The sequence below is a fragment of the Brachyhypopomus gauderio genome, unplaced genomic scaffold (assembly GCF_052324685.1).
Source record: "Brachyhypopomus gauderio isolate BG-103 unplaced genomic scaffold, BGAUD_0.2 sc46, whole genome shotgun sequence".
Classification (NCBI taxonomy): domain Eukaryota; kingdom Metazoa; phylum Chordata; class Actinopteri; order Gymnotiformes; family Hypopomidae; genus Brachyhypopomus; species Brachyhypopomus gauderio.
The window spans coordinates 2,448,327-2,461,971 of NW_027506872.1; the positions used below are offsets into that span (position 1 = coordinate 2,448,327).

General features: G+C 43.2%; 14 non-coding genes across 14 annotated transcripts in view; all 14 read right to left on the minus strand.

Moving 5' to 3' along the window:
• Window positions 1–4,365: 4,365 nt before the first annotated feature.
• LOC143487357 (5S ribosomal RNA) lies at window positions 4,366–4,484 on the minus strand. Its single transcript, XR_013124165.1, has one exon. It is a non-coding gene; the product is annotated as a 5S ribosomal RNA (ribosomal RNA).
• A 591-nt stretch (window positions 4,485–5,075) lies between these two features.
• LOC143487182 (5S ribosomal RNA) lies at window positions 5,076–5,194 on the minus strand. Its single transcript, XR_013123993.1, has one exon. It is a non-coding gene; the product is annotated as a 5S ribosomal RNA (ribosomal RNA).
• A 594-nt stretch (window positions 5,195–5,788) lies between these two features.
• Window positions 5,789–5,907, minus strand: LOC143487123 (5S ribosomal RNA). The gene has a single exon (XR_013123936.1). It is a non-coding gene; the product is annotated as a 5S ribosomal RNA (ribosomal RNA).
• Window positions 5,908–6,497: 590 nt separating this feature from the next.
• On the minus strand, window positions 6,498–6,616 carry LOC143487237 (5S ribosomal RNA). The gene has a single exon (XR_013124047.1). It is a non-coding gene; the product is annotated as a 5S ribosomal RNA (ribosomal RNA).
• A 598-nt stretch (window positions 6,617–7,214) lies between these two features.
• Window positions 7,215–7,333, minus strand: LOC143487316 (5S ribosomal RNA). The gene has a single exon (XR_013124124.1). It is a non-coding gene; the product is annotated as a 5S ribosomal RNA (ribosomal RNA).
• Window positions 7,334–7,923: 590 nt separating this feature from the next.
• On the minus strand, window positions 7,924–8,042 carry LOC143487204 (5S ribosomal RNA). The gene has a single exon (XR_013124014.1). It is a non-coding gene; the product is annotated as a 5S ribosomal RNA (ribosomal RNA).
• A 607-nt stretch (window positions 8,043–8,649) lies between these two features.
• LOC143487459 (5S ribosomal RNA) lies at window positions 8,650–8,768 on the minus strand. Its single transcript, XR_013124263.1, has one exon. It is a non-coding gene; the product is annotated as a 5S ribosomal RNA (ribosomal RNA).
• Window positions 8,769–9,352: 584 nt separating this feature from the next.
• LOC143487471 (5S ribosomal RNA) lies at window positions 9,353–9,471 on the minus strand. The gene has a single exon (XR_013124269.1). It is a non-coding gene; the product is annotated as a 5S ribosomal RNA (ribosomal RNA).
• A 590-nt stretch (window positions 9,472–10,061) lies between these two features.
• On the minus strand, window positions 10,062–10,180 carry LOC143487200 (5S ribosomal RNA). The gene has a single exon (XR_013124010.1). It is a non-coding gene; the product is annotated as a 5S ribosomal RNA (ribosomal RNA).
• A 598-nt stretch (window positions 10,181–10,778) lies between these two features.
• On the minus strand, window positions 10,779–10,897 carry LOC143487317 (5S ribosomal RNA). The gene has a single exon (XR_013124125.1). It is a non-coding gene; the product is annotated as a 5S ribosomal RNA (ribosomal RNA).
• Window positions 10,898–11,494: 597 nt separating this feature from the next.
• On the minus strand, window positions 11,495–11,613 carry LOC143487318 (5S ribosomal RNA). Its single transcript, XR_013124126.1, has one exon. It is a non-coding gene; the product is annotated as a 5S ribosomal RNA (ribosomal RNA).
• A 590-nt stretch (window positions 11,614–12,203) lies between these two features.
• Window positions 12,204–12,322, minus strand: LOC143487482 (5S ribosomal RNA). Its single transcript, XR_013124270.1, has one exon. It is a non-coding gene; the product is annotated as a 5S ribosomal RNA (ribosomal RNA).
• Window positions 12,323–12,912: 590 nt separating this feature from the next.
• Window positions 12,913–13,031, minus strand: LOC143487201 (5S ribosomal RNA). The gene has a single exon (XR_013124011.1). It is a non-coding gene; the product is annotated as a 5S ribosomal RNA (ribosomal RNA).
• A 597-nt stretch (window positions 13,032–13,628) lies between these two features.
• The window catches only part of LOC143487319 (5S ribosomal RNA), a 119-nt gene continuing 102 nt past the window's right edge, over window positions 13,629–13,645 (minus strand). The window contains exon 1 of the ribosomal RNA XR_013124127.1: window positions 13,629–13,645. This exon is cut by the window's right edge and continues 102 nt beyond it. This is a non-coding gene — a ribosomal RNA (5S ribosomal RNA).

The following is a 13,645-nucleotide window of genomic DNA, read 5'->3' on the forward strand; positions in this document are numbered from 1 at the left end:
GCCTTCCCTACTGACCTATCAAAAGTAGCTTTTGTGAACACGCTACTCTGAACTGTGCATCTGAACTCTGGACCTCAAATTCCCTGATTCAGAACACTTATGCTGAGTTGGAGAAGCATTTCATGGAGGTGCTGGGGAGCAACTTCTCCGGCAAACAGGGGAATCGATCAGCTGCCAAATACTCCCTCCGGTTTTGCTCCCTGGCTGCATCCAGCGGATGGAATGATCAAGCCCTGATCACGGTGTATTGCCGAGAGATAATCTACAAGGGCTACTTTATCCACACCACTCCAGCAGAGTCAGGGGGAACACGATTGTCTAGTGGAGAGCCTCAACGATGTTTCCGTGAGGGACTGTGTATGTACTGCGGTCAGAAGGGCCATTACAGAAACACCTGTAGCCTTCTGGCTAATCGAGAAAAGCTCCCGGTATGTAGTCTTACTACTTCACCTATCAATACTTTACATTGTCAGCCATATTAAATTGGTATTTTACCTCATGTTTTGTCATAGCACTAGTTGATTCTGGAGAAACGGGGAATTTTATCGACAGGACCCTTTGCCCAAAGAATGTCCATCCCCATTCAGCCTTGTGCTTTATAGAGCAAAAATGTAAACAATTTAATTCATTTTGAGCGAATTGTACTAGTACACTTCAACACTAGTTATCTCAAGTTGTACATATAGGAAAATGATCATTCAGGGCTCAAACTGAAGTAAACAGTTGGACCTACATATTGATTCATCTCCAGGCTTATATTTCCATAATTTTGGTTTTATTTGAGAGCTTCTATTCCAGAAGAACAAAAAAAAACCTTGAACTTGAGCTTGAACTTTACCCGTATGTATATTCACATAGTTATTCAATCCTGGTTCTAGAATATAAAATATAATTCACTAGGGTCTTTTCTGACAACATAGAAAAAATGGAGCAATTCCATGCAAGTATTGAATAGTTATTCAACTTTGTTCCAAGGTATGTCAAGCTCACCACACCCATGTCCAAATATGCCACACCTGGTACACACCCTTAGCCAACTAAGCTAACATGCTAACTAATTCCTTACACGAAACTGAGGAGCTACTACAAACAACAACGTTGGACATCTTACAGAAAGATCAAAATATTCCAACTGTAATATGTCGTATGTGAAGTGTATTCAACAGTAGTCAAACAGGAGCCATCCAACGGTCTGCAGTTCATTTTATTTGCACGTCCATTTCCGTTACAAGCACTTCCTGTGCATCTCCTAATATGCTCCAGGTACCATTTCAACAGGTACCATTTGTTCTCACTACATCTCCCCCCTTTAGTTCACTGTCAGACCTTCTAGCCCTCTTACTGTGTCAACTAGATGCAGTACCTTCAGGTCTGAGATAGCAGGCAGACCCAGTAGAGGAGTAGCTAACTTTTGTACTACATACACTGTTTGTGTTGTTGTTCTGTCCTTATATTTCATTACTCCATCGAACTGACCTTTCACCTTTAGTGGTTCATTGCTGGGCCCGCACAATGGTATTGATGCTCTGGTGAGTGGACCATGGCATTCTTCTGAGTAGCCGGTACCTGGGATGACTGTCGCGTCAGCTCCTGTATCCAGCTTGAAGGTAATATCCTGAATCTTCCATGATTCAGGTTTATTTCCTCTGGAAAGCGCTCCAAGGAAAAGAGTGTCCTCTTCTTCCGCCTCAAGAATTGCACCTACTCTTCCTGATCTACAAACAGCAGCAAAATGTCATCTCTTATGACATTTTCTGCATTCTGCCTCCCATGCAGCACAGTTATTCAGGGAGTGTGCTGGACCTTTTCCACATCGTCCACAGTTCTTCTGTCCTTTTTGGAACTCTTTTTGCCCCATTTTAAGGACTGTCTTCCCTGTATGGTACATGTTTGACTTTTGCTTGAATTTCAGTAAGTCGACATTTGCATCACCTTGTTCTGGATTATTTTTTTCTCTAACAATGAGTTGCTGCTTCTTAATTTCCTCATGTTGTCTTATTTTGGTAATTGCTTTTTCCAGCGTTAATTCACTGTCCATCTGTAGCTTTTCAGACAGGGCGTGATGCCTGATACCTCCTACTAACCTGTCTCTGATCATTTCATCCCGCAGAGGGCCATACTGACAGTGCTCTGCTAGTTTATAAACTCATTCAGACGGGTCATGTCAGAACAGATCCTGATCTTTCCTTTGGGCTTTGGTGCCACCACCATGCCTGCACACCATTCTGTGGCCTCTTCAATGGGCATTATCACGCCCATCTTCTCCATTCGTTGGAGTTCCTCTTTTACCTTGTCATGCAGTGGTAGAGGTACATGCCGTGGCAGTGATAATGCATAGGGCTTGGCGTCTGCCTCCAGCTTTATTCTGTAATCCCACTTCTGACACCATGTAATATGTCGTATGTGAAGTGTATTCAACAGTAGTCAAACAGGAGCCATCCAAAGGTCTGCAGTTCATTTTATTCGCACGTCCATTTCCGTTACAAGCACTTCCTGTGCATCTCCTAATATGCTCCTGTTTCAACAGGTACCATTTGTTCTCACTACACCAACGAAGTAATTTTATGTTATATTATGAACGTTATGTTATGATATTTATGTCCAAGATAGTCCGACAGACACTAACATAGAACTAAGCTAACATAGCCAACTACGCTAGCATCCTACACGATACTGAGTACTACAGTACTCTAACAGTACTAATGCTCTAATACTGTTTATAATCTAATGTTTAGTATTAGATTATGTATTTAGTACAAATTTTGTTTGTAAATCTGTTATTTCCAGTATTTAAATTTGTAAGGGTATACGAGGTTGCTGGTGTTTAATCTGTTGTATGCCAGGTGCAATAATGATTTTTACAGGGTTGCCAACTCTCACGCATTGAGCGTGAGACACATGCATTTGACCGTTTTCACACGCTCTCACGCCGAAAAAAATCCAGTTTATTTACCTCTGATCCAATGATTCAACAAATTACTACTTCGCTCTGGCGCCAACCACCGGCGATCGATAGATCACGATATAATACTTAATTTGTGTCCGTTTTACATTCAGCACCCCCCCCCCCCCCCCCCCGCTCAACAACTTACGTTCGCCACCCGCCCCCCAGCCCCCCCACAGGTAAAAACCCACACAGACACACAGTATTGTATCAAAGTTTTTACAATGTTTAATATGAACAGAATGGTTCTTATACCACACACACACACACACACACACACATACACACACACACACACACACACACACACACACACACACACACACAAAGGTGTTCTGCTGAGGCATAAAACATGATAAAATCTTACATGCCATGTTCATAACTGTTTCAGTAAGTAAGTGTATATATATGAAACATCACTGGCTTGTTCCTTAGAGACAATATTTTTGGAATTTTTAACCTAAATATTCCAATATTTAGATTTCTACATCTGAAACAGATGTAAATGAGCATGATATACTTTGTAAATGAAAACATTTATTTTAAATATCTTATAAAATAGATTTGTGTAGTCTGAAGGTTACTTAGTATTACAGAGAAGTAACACTGAAGCATCCATTGAATTTTGACGGCGATATACACTTGGAGATTCCTCCAAACTCCCGGACAATCGATCATGATCAGGTTGGACTTCGGGGGGGTGGGGGGGAGTCATTGGCCATTGCCAGGCGGTCTCCCATACAAGTACTAACCAGGCCCGACCCTGCTTAGCTTCCGAGATCAGACGAGATCGGGCGTTCTCAGGGTGGTATGGCCGTAAGCAAGAGAGGAGGTTTAAAATGGCCCTTTTATACAAGACTTTCACAAAGTGATTACACAGAGTTCACCAAATGATCAAATCCCGTCTTACAAAATGCCTTTGCTGTTTTTTCTTTCATTTGCTTTAACCTGTTACTCTCAGCAATGTGACAGGTGCTTATTTAGCTGTGTAACTGCATAATTGAGTGTAATTGAATTGCTGCAAAAAAAGTTGGGTTTTTTTGGAGGGATAATTATGCAACGTTTCTCTGCATGGGGCATTTATATGTATACGGCTGTATGGTTAGGTGAACAACGGTGAGTTCCTTCAAGAAGATAAGGTGAACTAGCTATAGCTATCCGTCCATGCGTTGAGTAAATACAGAGGCTATAACTTAAGCACGCCAGCTGTGCTCATGCGCAGTATTGCAGAGGACCAAGCCTGCGTGTCGACGTTTCCTCTTAGCTGGACGCACATTTCTGCATGCTAGTTCTTTTTTGGGGGGGGGGGGGGGGGGCAGATAGAGCGATAGAGAGGTAAGAATAAAAAAAAAACCTGAGTGACGAATCACAAATAGACAGAAGAAGCAAACATGAAAGTCACCATTTGTGAGCAAAGAAAAAGCTTACAGCACCTGGTATTCCCAGGCGGTCTCCCATCCAAGTACTAAGCAGGCCCGACCCTGCTTAGCTTCCGAGATCAGACGAGATGGGGCGTTCTCAGGGTGGTATGGCCGTAAGCGAGAGAGGAGGTTTAAAATGACCCTTTTATACAAGACTTTCACAAAGTGATTACACAGAGCTCACCGAATGATCAAATCGCGTCTTACAAAATGCCTTTGCTGTTTTTTCTTTCATTTGCTTTAACCTGTTACTCTCAGCAATGTGACAGGTGCTTATTTAGCTGTGTAACTGCATAATTGAGTGTAATTGAATTGCTGCAAAAAAAGTTGGGTTTTTTTGGAGGGATAATTATGCAACGTTTCTCTGCATGGGGCATTTATATGTATACGGCTGTATGGTTAGGTGAACAACGGTGAGTTCCTTCAAGAAGATAAGGTGAACTAGCTATAGCTATCCGTCCATGCGTTGAGTAAATACAGAGGCTACAACTTAAGCACGCCAGCTGTGCGCATGCGCAGTATTGCAGAGGACCAAGCCTGCGTGTCGACGTTTCCTCTTAGCTGGACGCATGTTTCTGCATGCTAGTTTTTTTTTGGGGGGGGGCAGATAGAGCGATAGAGAGGTAAGAATAATTAAAAAAACCTGAGTGACGAATCACAAATAGACAGAAGAAGCAAACATGAAAGTCACCATTTGTGAGCAAAGAAAAAGCTTACAGCACCTGGTATTCCCAGGCGGTCTCCCATCCAAGTACTAAGCAGGTCCAACCCTGCTTAGCTTCCGAGATCAGACGAGATCGGGCGTTCTCAGGGTGGTATGGCCGTAAGCGAGAGAGGAGGTTTAAAATGACCCTTTTATACAAGACTTTCACAAAGTGATTACACAGAGCTCACCGAATGATCAAATCGCGTCTTACAAAATGCCTTTGCTGTTTTTTCTTTCATTTGCTTTAACCTGTTACTCTCAGCAATGTGACAGGTGCTTATTTAGCTGTGTAACTGCATAATTGAGTGTAATTGAATTGCTGCAAAAAAGTTGGGTTTTTTTGGAGGGATAATTATGCAACGTTTCTCTGCATGGGGCATTTATATGTATACGGCTGTATGGTTAGGTGAACAACGGTGAGTTCCTTCAAGAAGATAAGGTGAACTAGCTATAGCTATCCGTCCATGCGTTGAGTAAATACAGAGGCTATAACTTAAGCACGCCAGCTGTGCTCATGCGCAGTATTGCAGAGGACCAAGCCTGCATGTCGACGTTTCCTCTTAGCTGGACGCACATTTCTGCATGCTAGTTCTTTTTTGGGGGGGGGGGTGCAGATAGAGCGATAGAGAGGTAAGAATAAAAAAAAAAACCTGAGTGACGAATCACAAATAGACAGAAGAAGCAAACATGAAAGTCACCATTTGTGAGCAAAGAAAAAGCTTACAGCACCTGGTATTCCCAGGCGGTCTCCCATCCAAGTACTAAGCAGGCCCGACCCTGCTTAGCTTCCGAGATCAGACGAGATCGGGCGTTCTCAGGGTGGTATGGCCGTAAGCGAGAGAGGAGGTTTAAAATGACCCTTTTATACAAGACTTTCACAAAGTGATTACACAGAGCTCACCGAATGATCAAATCACGTCTTACAAAATGCCTTTGCTGTTTTTTCTTTCATTTGCTTTAACCTGTTACTCTCAGCAATGTGACAGGTGCTTATTTAGCTGTGTAACTGCATAATTGAGTGTAATTGAATTGCTGCAAAAAAAGTTGGGTTTTTTTGGAGGAATAATTATGCAACGTTTCTCTGCATGGGGCATTTATATGTATACGGCTGTATGGTTAGGTGAACAACGGTGAGTTCCTTCAAGAAGATAAGGTGAACTAGCTATAGCTATCCGTCCATGCGTTGAGTAAATACAGAGGCTACAACTTAAGCACGCCAGCTGTGCGCATGCGCAGTATTGCAGAGGACCAAGCCTGCGTGTCGACGTTTCCTCTTAGCTGGACGCATGTTTCTGCATGCTAGTTTTTTTTTGGGGGGGGCAGATAGAGCGATAGAGAGGTAAGAATAATAAAAAAAACCTGAGTGACGAATCACAAATAGACAGAAGAAGCAAACATGAAAGTCACCATTTGTGAGCAAAGAAAAAGCTTACAGCACCTGGTATTCCCAGGCGGTCTCCCATCCAAGTACTAAGCAGGCCCGACCCTGCTTAGCTTCCGAGATCAGACGAGATTGGGCGTTCTCAGGGTGGTATGGCCGTAAGCGAGAGAGGAGGTTTAAAATGGCCCTTTTATACAAGACTTTCACAAAGTGATTACACAGAGTTCACCAAATGATCAAATCCCGTCTTACAAAATGCCTTTGCTGTTTTTTCTTTCATTTGCTTTAACCTGTTACTCTCAGCAATGTGACAGGTGCTTATTTAGCTGTGTAACTGCATAATTGAGTGTAATTGAATTGCTGCAAAAAAAGTTGGGTTTTTTTGGAGGGACAATTATGCAACGTTTCTCTGCATGGGGCATTTATATGTATACGGCTGTATGGTTAGGTGAACAACGGTGAGTTCCTTCAAGAAGATAAGGTGAACTAGCTATAGCTATCCGTCCATGCGTTGAGTAAATACAGAGGCTATAACTTAAGCACGCCAGCTGTGCTCATGCGCAGTATTGCAGAGGACCAAGCCTGCGTGTCGACGTTTCCTCTTAGCTGGACGCACATTTCTGCATGCTAGTTCTTTTTTGGGGGGGGGGGGGGGGCAGATAGAGCGATAGAGAGGTAAGAATAAAAAAAAAAACCTGAGTGACGAATCACAAATAGACAGAAGAAGCAAACATGGAAGTCACCATTTGTGAGCAAAGAAAAAGCTTACAGCACCTGGTATTCCCAGGCGGTCTCCAATCCAAGTACTAAGCAGGCCCGACCCTGCTTAGCTTCCGAGATCAGACGAGATCGGGCGTTCTCAGGGTGGTATGGCCGTAAGCGAGAGAGGAGGTTTAAAATGACCCTTTTATACAAGACTTTCACAAAGTGATTACACAGAGCTCACCGAATGATCAAATCGCGTCTCACAAAATGCCTTTGCTGTTTTTTCTTTCATTTGCTTTAACCTGTTACTCTCAGCAATGTGACAGGTGCTTATTTAGCTGTGTAACTGCATAATTGAGTGTAATTGAATTGCTGCAAAAAAAGTTGGGTTTTTTTGGAGGGATAATTATGCAACGTTTCTCTGCATGGGGCATTTATATGTATACGGCTGTATGGTTAGGTGAACAACGGTGAGTTCCTTCAAGAAGATAAGGTGAACTAGCTATAGCTATCCGTCCATGCGTTGAGTAAATACAGAGGCTACAACTTAAGCACGCCAGCTGTGCGCATGCGCAGTATTGCAGAGGACCAAGCCTGCGTGTCGACGTTTCCTCTTAGCTGGACGCATGTTTCTGCATGCTAGTTTTTTTTTGGGGGGGGCAGATAGAGCGATAGAGAGGTAAGAATAATAAAAAAAACCTGAGTGACGAATCACAAATAGACAGAAGAAGCAAACATGAAAGTCACCATTTGTGAGCAAAGAAAAAGCTTACAGCACCTGGTATTCCCAGGCGGTCTCCCATCCAAGTACTAAGTAGGCCCAACCCTGCTTAGCTTCCGAGATCAGACGAGATCGGGCGTTCTCAGGGTGGTATGGCCGTAAGCTAGAGAGGAGGTTTAAAATGACCCTTTTATACAAGACTTTCACAAAGTGATTACACAGAGCTCACCGAATGATCAAATCGCGTCTTACAAAATGCCTTTGATGTTTTTTCTTTCATTTGCTTTAACCTGTTACTCTCAGCAATGTGACAGGTGCTTATTTAGCTGTGTAACTGCATAATTGAGTGTAATTGAATTGCTGCAAAAAAAGTTGGGTTTTTTTGGAGGGATAATTATGCAACGTTTCTCTGCATGGGGCATTTATATGTATACGGCTGTATGGTTAGGTGAACAACGGTGAGTTCCTTCAAGAAGATAAGGTGAACTAGCTATAGCTATCCGTCCATGCGTTGAGTAAATACAGAGGCTATAACTTAAGCACGCCAGCTGTGCTCATGCGCAGTATTGCAGAGGACCAAGCCTGCGTGTCGACGTTTCCTCTTAGCTGGACGCACATTTCTGCATGCTAGTTCTTTTTTGGGGGGGGGGGGGGGGGGGGGGGGGCAGATAGAGCGATAGAGAGGTGAGAATAATAAAAAAAACCTGAGTGACGAATCACAAATAGACAGAAGAAGCAAACATGAAAGTCACCATTTGTGAGCAAAGAAAAAGCTTACAGCACCTGGTATTCCCAGGCGGTCTCCCATCCAAGTACTAAGCAGGCCCAACCCTGCTTAGCTTCCGAGATCAGACGAGATCGGGCGTTCTCAGGGTGGTATGGCCGTAAGCTAAAGTTTAAAACGACCCTTTTATACAAGACTTTCACAAAGTGATTACACAGAGCTCACCGAATGATCAAATCACGTCTTACAAAATGCCTTTGCTGTTTTTTCTTTCATTTGCTTTAACCTGTTACTCTCAGCAATGTGACAGGTGCTTATTTAGCTGTGTAACTGCATAATTGAGTGTAATTGAATTGCTGCAAAAAAAGTTGGGTTTTTTTGGAGGAATAATTATGCAACGTTTCTCTGCATGGGGCATTTATATGTATACGGCTGTATGGTTAGGTGAACAACGGTGAGTTCCTTCAAGAAGATAAGGTGAACTAGCTATAGCTATCCGTCCATGCGTTGAGTAAATACAGAGGCTACAACTTAAGCACGCCAGCTGTGCGCATGCGCAGTATTGCAGAGGACCAAGCCTGCGTGTCGACGTTTCCTCTTAGCTGGACGCATGTTTCTGCATGCTAGTTTTTTTTTGGGGGGGGCAGATAGAGCGATAGAGAGGTAAGAATAATAAAAAAAACCTGAGTGACGAATCACAAATAGACAGAAGAAGCAAACATGAAAGTCACCATTTGTGAGCAAAGAAAAAGCTTACAGCACCTGGTATTCCCAGGCGGTCTCCCATCCAAGTACTAAGCAGGCCCAACCCTGCTTAGCTTCCGAGATCAGACGAGATCGGGCGTTCTCAGGGTGGTATGGCCGTAAGCTAGAGAGGAGGTTTAAAATGACCCTTTTATACAAGACTTTCACAAAGTGATTACACAGAGCTCACCGAATGATCAAATCGCGTCTTACAAAATGCCTTTGATGTTTTTTCTTTCATTTGCTTTAACCTGTTACTCTCAGCAATGTGACAGGTGCTTATTTAGCTGTGTAACTGCATAATTGAGTGTAATTGAATTGCTGCAAAAAAAGTTGGTTTTTTTTGGAGGGATAATTATGCAACGTTTCTCTGCATGGGGCATTTATATGTATACGGCTGTATGGTTAGGTGAACAACGGTGAGTTCCTTCAAGAAGATAAGGTGAACTAGCTATAGCTATCCGTCCATGCGTTGAGTAAATACAGAGGCTACAACTTAAGCACGCCAGCTGTGCTCATGCGCAGTATTGCAGAGGACCAAGCCTGCGTGTCGACGTTTCCTCTTAGCTGGACGCATGTTTCTGCATGCTAGTTTTTTTTTGGGGGGGGCAGATAGAGCGATAGAGAGGTAAGAATAATAAAAAAAACCTGAGTGACGAATCACAAATAGACAGAAGAAGCAAACATGAAAGTCACCATTTGTGAGCAAAGAAAAAGCTTACAGCACCTGGTATTCCCAGGCGGTCTCCCATCCAAGTACTAAGCAGGCCCGACCCTGCTTAGCTTCCGAGATCAGACGAGATCGGGCGTTCTCAGGGTGGTATGGCCGTAAGAGAGAGAGGAGGTTTAAAATGGCCCTTTTATACAAGACTTTCACAAAGTGATTACACAGAGTTCACCAAATGATCAAATCCCGTCTTACAAAATGCCTTTGCTGTTTTTTCTTTCATTTGCTTTAACCTGTTACTCTCAGCAATGTGACAGGTGCTTATTTAGCTGTGTAACTGCATAATTGAGTGTAATTGAATTGCTGCAAAAAAAGTTGGGTTTTTTTGGAGGGATAATTATGCAACGTTTCTCTGCATGGGGCATTTATATGTATACGGCTGTATGGTTAGGTGAACAACGGTGAGTTCCTTCAAGAAGATAAGGTGAACTAGCTATAGCTATCCGTCCATGCGTTGAGTAAATACAGAGGCTATAACTTAAGCACGCCAGCTGTGCTCATGCGCAGTATTGCAGAGGACCAAGCCTGCGTGTCGACGTTTCCTCTTAGCTGGACGCACATTTCTGCATGCTAGTTCTTTTTTGGGGGGGGGGGGGGGGCAGATAGAGCGATAGAGAGGTAAGAATAAAAAAAAAAACCTGAGTGACGAATCACAAATAGACAGAAGAAGCAAACATGGAAGTCACCATTTGTGAGCAAAGAAAAAGCTTACAGCACCTGGTATTCCCAGGCGGTCTCCAATCCAAGTACTAAGCAGGCCCGACCCTGCTTAGCTTCCGAGATCAGACGAGATCGGGCGTTCTCAGGGTGGTATGGCCGTAAGCGAGAGAGGAGGTTTAAAATGACCCTTTTATACAAGACTTTCACAAAGTGATTACACAGAGCTCACCGAATGATCAAATCGCGTCTCACAAAATGCCTTTGCTGTTTTTTCTTTCATTTGCTTTAACCTGTTACTCTCAGCAATGTGACAGGTGCTTATTTAGCTGTGTAACTGCATAATTGAGTGTAATTGAATTGCTGCAAAAAAAGTTGGGTTTTTTTGGAGGGATAATTATGCAACGTTTCTCTGCATGGGGCATTTATATGTATACGGCTGTATGGTTAGGTGAACAACGGTGAGTTCCTTCAAGAAGATAAGGTGAACTAGCTATAGCTATCCGTCCATGCGTTGAGTAAATACAGAGGCTATAACTTAAGCACGCCAGCTGTGCTCATGCGCAGTATTGCAGAGGACCAAGCCTGCGTGTCGACGTTTCCTCTTAGCTGGACGCACATTTCTGCATGCTAGTTCTTTTTTTGGGGGGGGGGGGGGCAGATAGAGCGATAGAGAGGTAAGAATAAAAAAAAAAACCTGAGTGACGAATCACAAATAGACAGAAGAAGCAAACATGGAAGTCACCATTTGTGAGCAAAGAAAAAGCTTACAGCACCTGGTATTCCCAGGCGGTCTCCAATCCAAGTACTAAGCAGGCCCGACCCTGCTTAGCTTCCGAGATCAGACGAGATCGGGCGTTCTCAGGGTGGTATGGCCGTAAGCGAGAGAGGAGGTTTAAAATGACCCTTTTATACAAGACTTTCACAAAGTGATTACACAGAGCTCACCGAATGATCAAATCGCGTCTCACAAAATGCCTTTGCTGTTTTTTCTTTCATTTGCTTTAACCTGTTACTCTCAGCAATGTGACAGGTGCTTATTTAGCTGTGTAACTGCATAATTCAGTGTAATTGAATTGCTGCAAAAAAAGTTGGGTTTTTTTGGAGGGATAATTATGCAACGTTTCTCTGCATGGGGCATTTATATGTATACGGCTGTATGGTTAGGTGAACAACGGTGAGTTCCTTCAAGAAGATAAGGTGAACTAGCTATAGCTATCCGTCCATGCGTTGAGTAAATACAGAGGCTACAACTTAAGCACGCCAGCTGTGCGCATGCGCAGTATTGCAGAGGACCAAGCCTGCGTGTCAACGTTTCCTCTTAGCTGGACGCATGTTTCTGCATGCTAGTTTTTTTTTGGGGGGGGCAGATAGAGCGATAGAGAGGTAAGAATAATAAAAAAAACCTGAGTGACGAATCACAAATAGACAGAAGAAGCAAACATGAAAGTCACCATTTGTGAGCAAAGAAAAAGCTTACAGCACCTGGTATTCCCAGGCGGTCTCCCATCCAAGTACTAAGCAGGCCCAACCCTGCTTAGCTTCCGAGATCAGACGAGATCGGGCGTTCTCAGGGTGGTATGGCCGTAAGCTAGAGAGGAGGTTTAAAATGACCCTTTTATACAAGACTTTCACAAAGTGATTACACAGAGCTCACCGAATGATCAAATCGCGTCTTACAAAATGCCTTTGATGTTTTTTCTTTCATTTGCTTTAACCTGTTACTCTCAGCAATGTGACAGGTGCTTATTTAGCTGTGTAACTGCATAATTGAGTGTAATTGAATTGCTGCAAAAAAAGTTGGTTTTTTTTGGAGGGATAATTATGCAACGTTTCTCTGCATGGGGCATTTATATGTATACGGCTGTATGGTTAGGTGAACAACGGTGAGTTCCTTCAAGAAGATAAGGTGAACTAGCTATAGCTATCCGTCCATGCGTTGAGTAAATACAGAGGCTACAACTTAAGCACGCCAGCTGTGCTCATGCGCAGTATTGCAGAGGACCAAGCCTGCGTGTCGACGTTTCCTCTTAGCTGGACGCATGTTTCTGCATGCTAGTTTTTTTTTGGGGGGGGCAGATAGAGCGATAGAGAGGTAAGAATAATAAAAAAAACCTGAGTGACGAATCACAAATAGACAGAAGAAGCAAACATGAAAGTCACCATTTGTGAGCAAAGAAAAAGCTTACAGCACCTGGTATTCCCAGGCGGTCTCCCATCCAAGTACTAAGCAGGCCCGACCCTGCTTAGCTTCCGAGATCAGACGAGATCGGGCGTTCTCAGGGTGGTATGGCCGTAAGAGAGAGAGGAGGTTTAAAATGGCCCTTTTATACAAGACTTTCACAAAGTGATTACACAGAGTTCACCAAATGATCAAATCCCGTCTTACAAAATGCCTTTGCTGTTTTTTCTTTCATTTGCTTTAACCTGTTACTCTCAGCAATGTGACAGGTGCTTATTTAGCTGTGTAACTGCATAATTGAGTGTAATTGAATTGCTGCAAAAAAAGTTGGGTTTTTTTGGAGGGATAATTATGCAACGTTTCTCTGCAAGGGGGATTTATATGTATACGGCTGTATGGTTAGGTGAACAACGGTGAGTTCCTTCAAGAAGATAAGGTGAACTAGCTATAGCTATCCGTCCATGCGTTGAGTAAATACAGAGGCTATAACTTAAGCACGCCAGCTGTGCTCATGCGCAGTATTGCAGAGGACCAAGCCTGCGTGTCGACGTTTCCTCTTAGCTGGACGCACATTTCTGCATGCTAGTTCTTTTTTGGGGGGGGGGGGGGGCAGATAGAGCGATAGAGAGGTAAGAATAAAAAAAAAAACCTGAGTGACGAATCACAAATAGACAGAAGAAGCAAACATGGAAGTCACCATTTGTGAGCAAAGAAAAAGCTTACAGCACCTGGT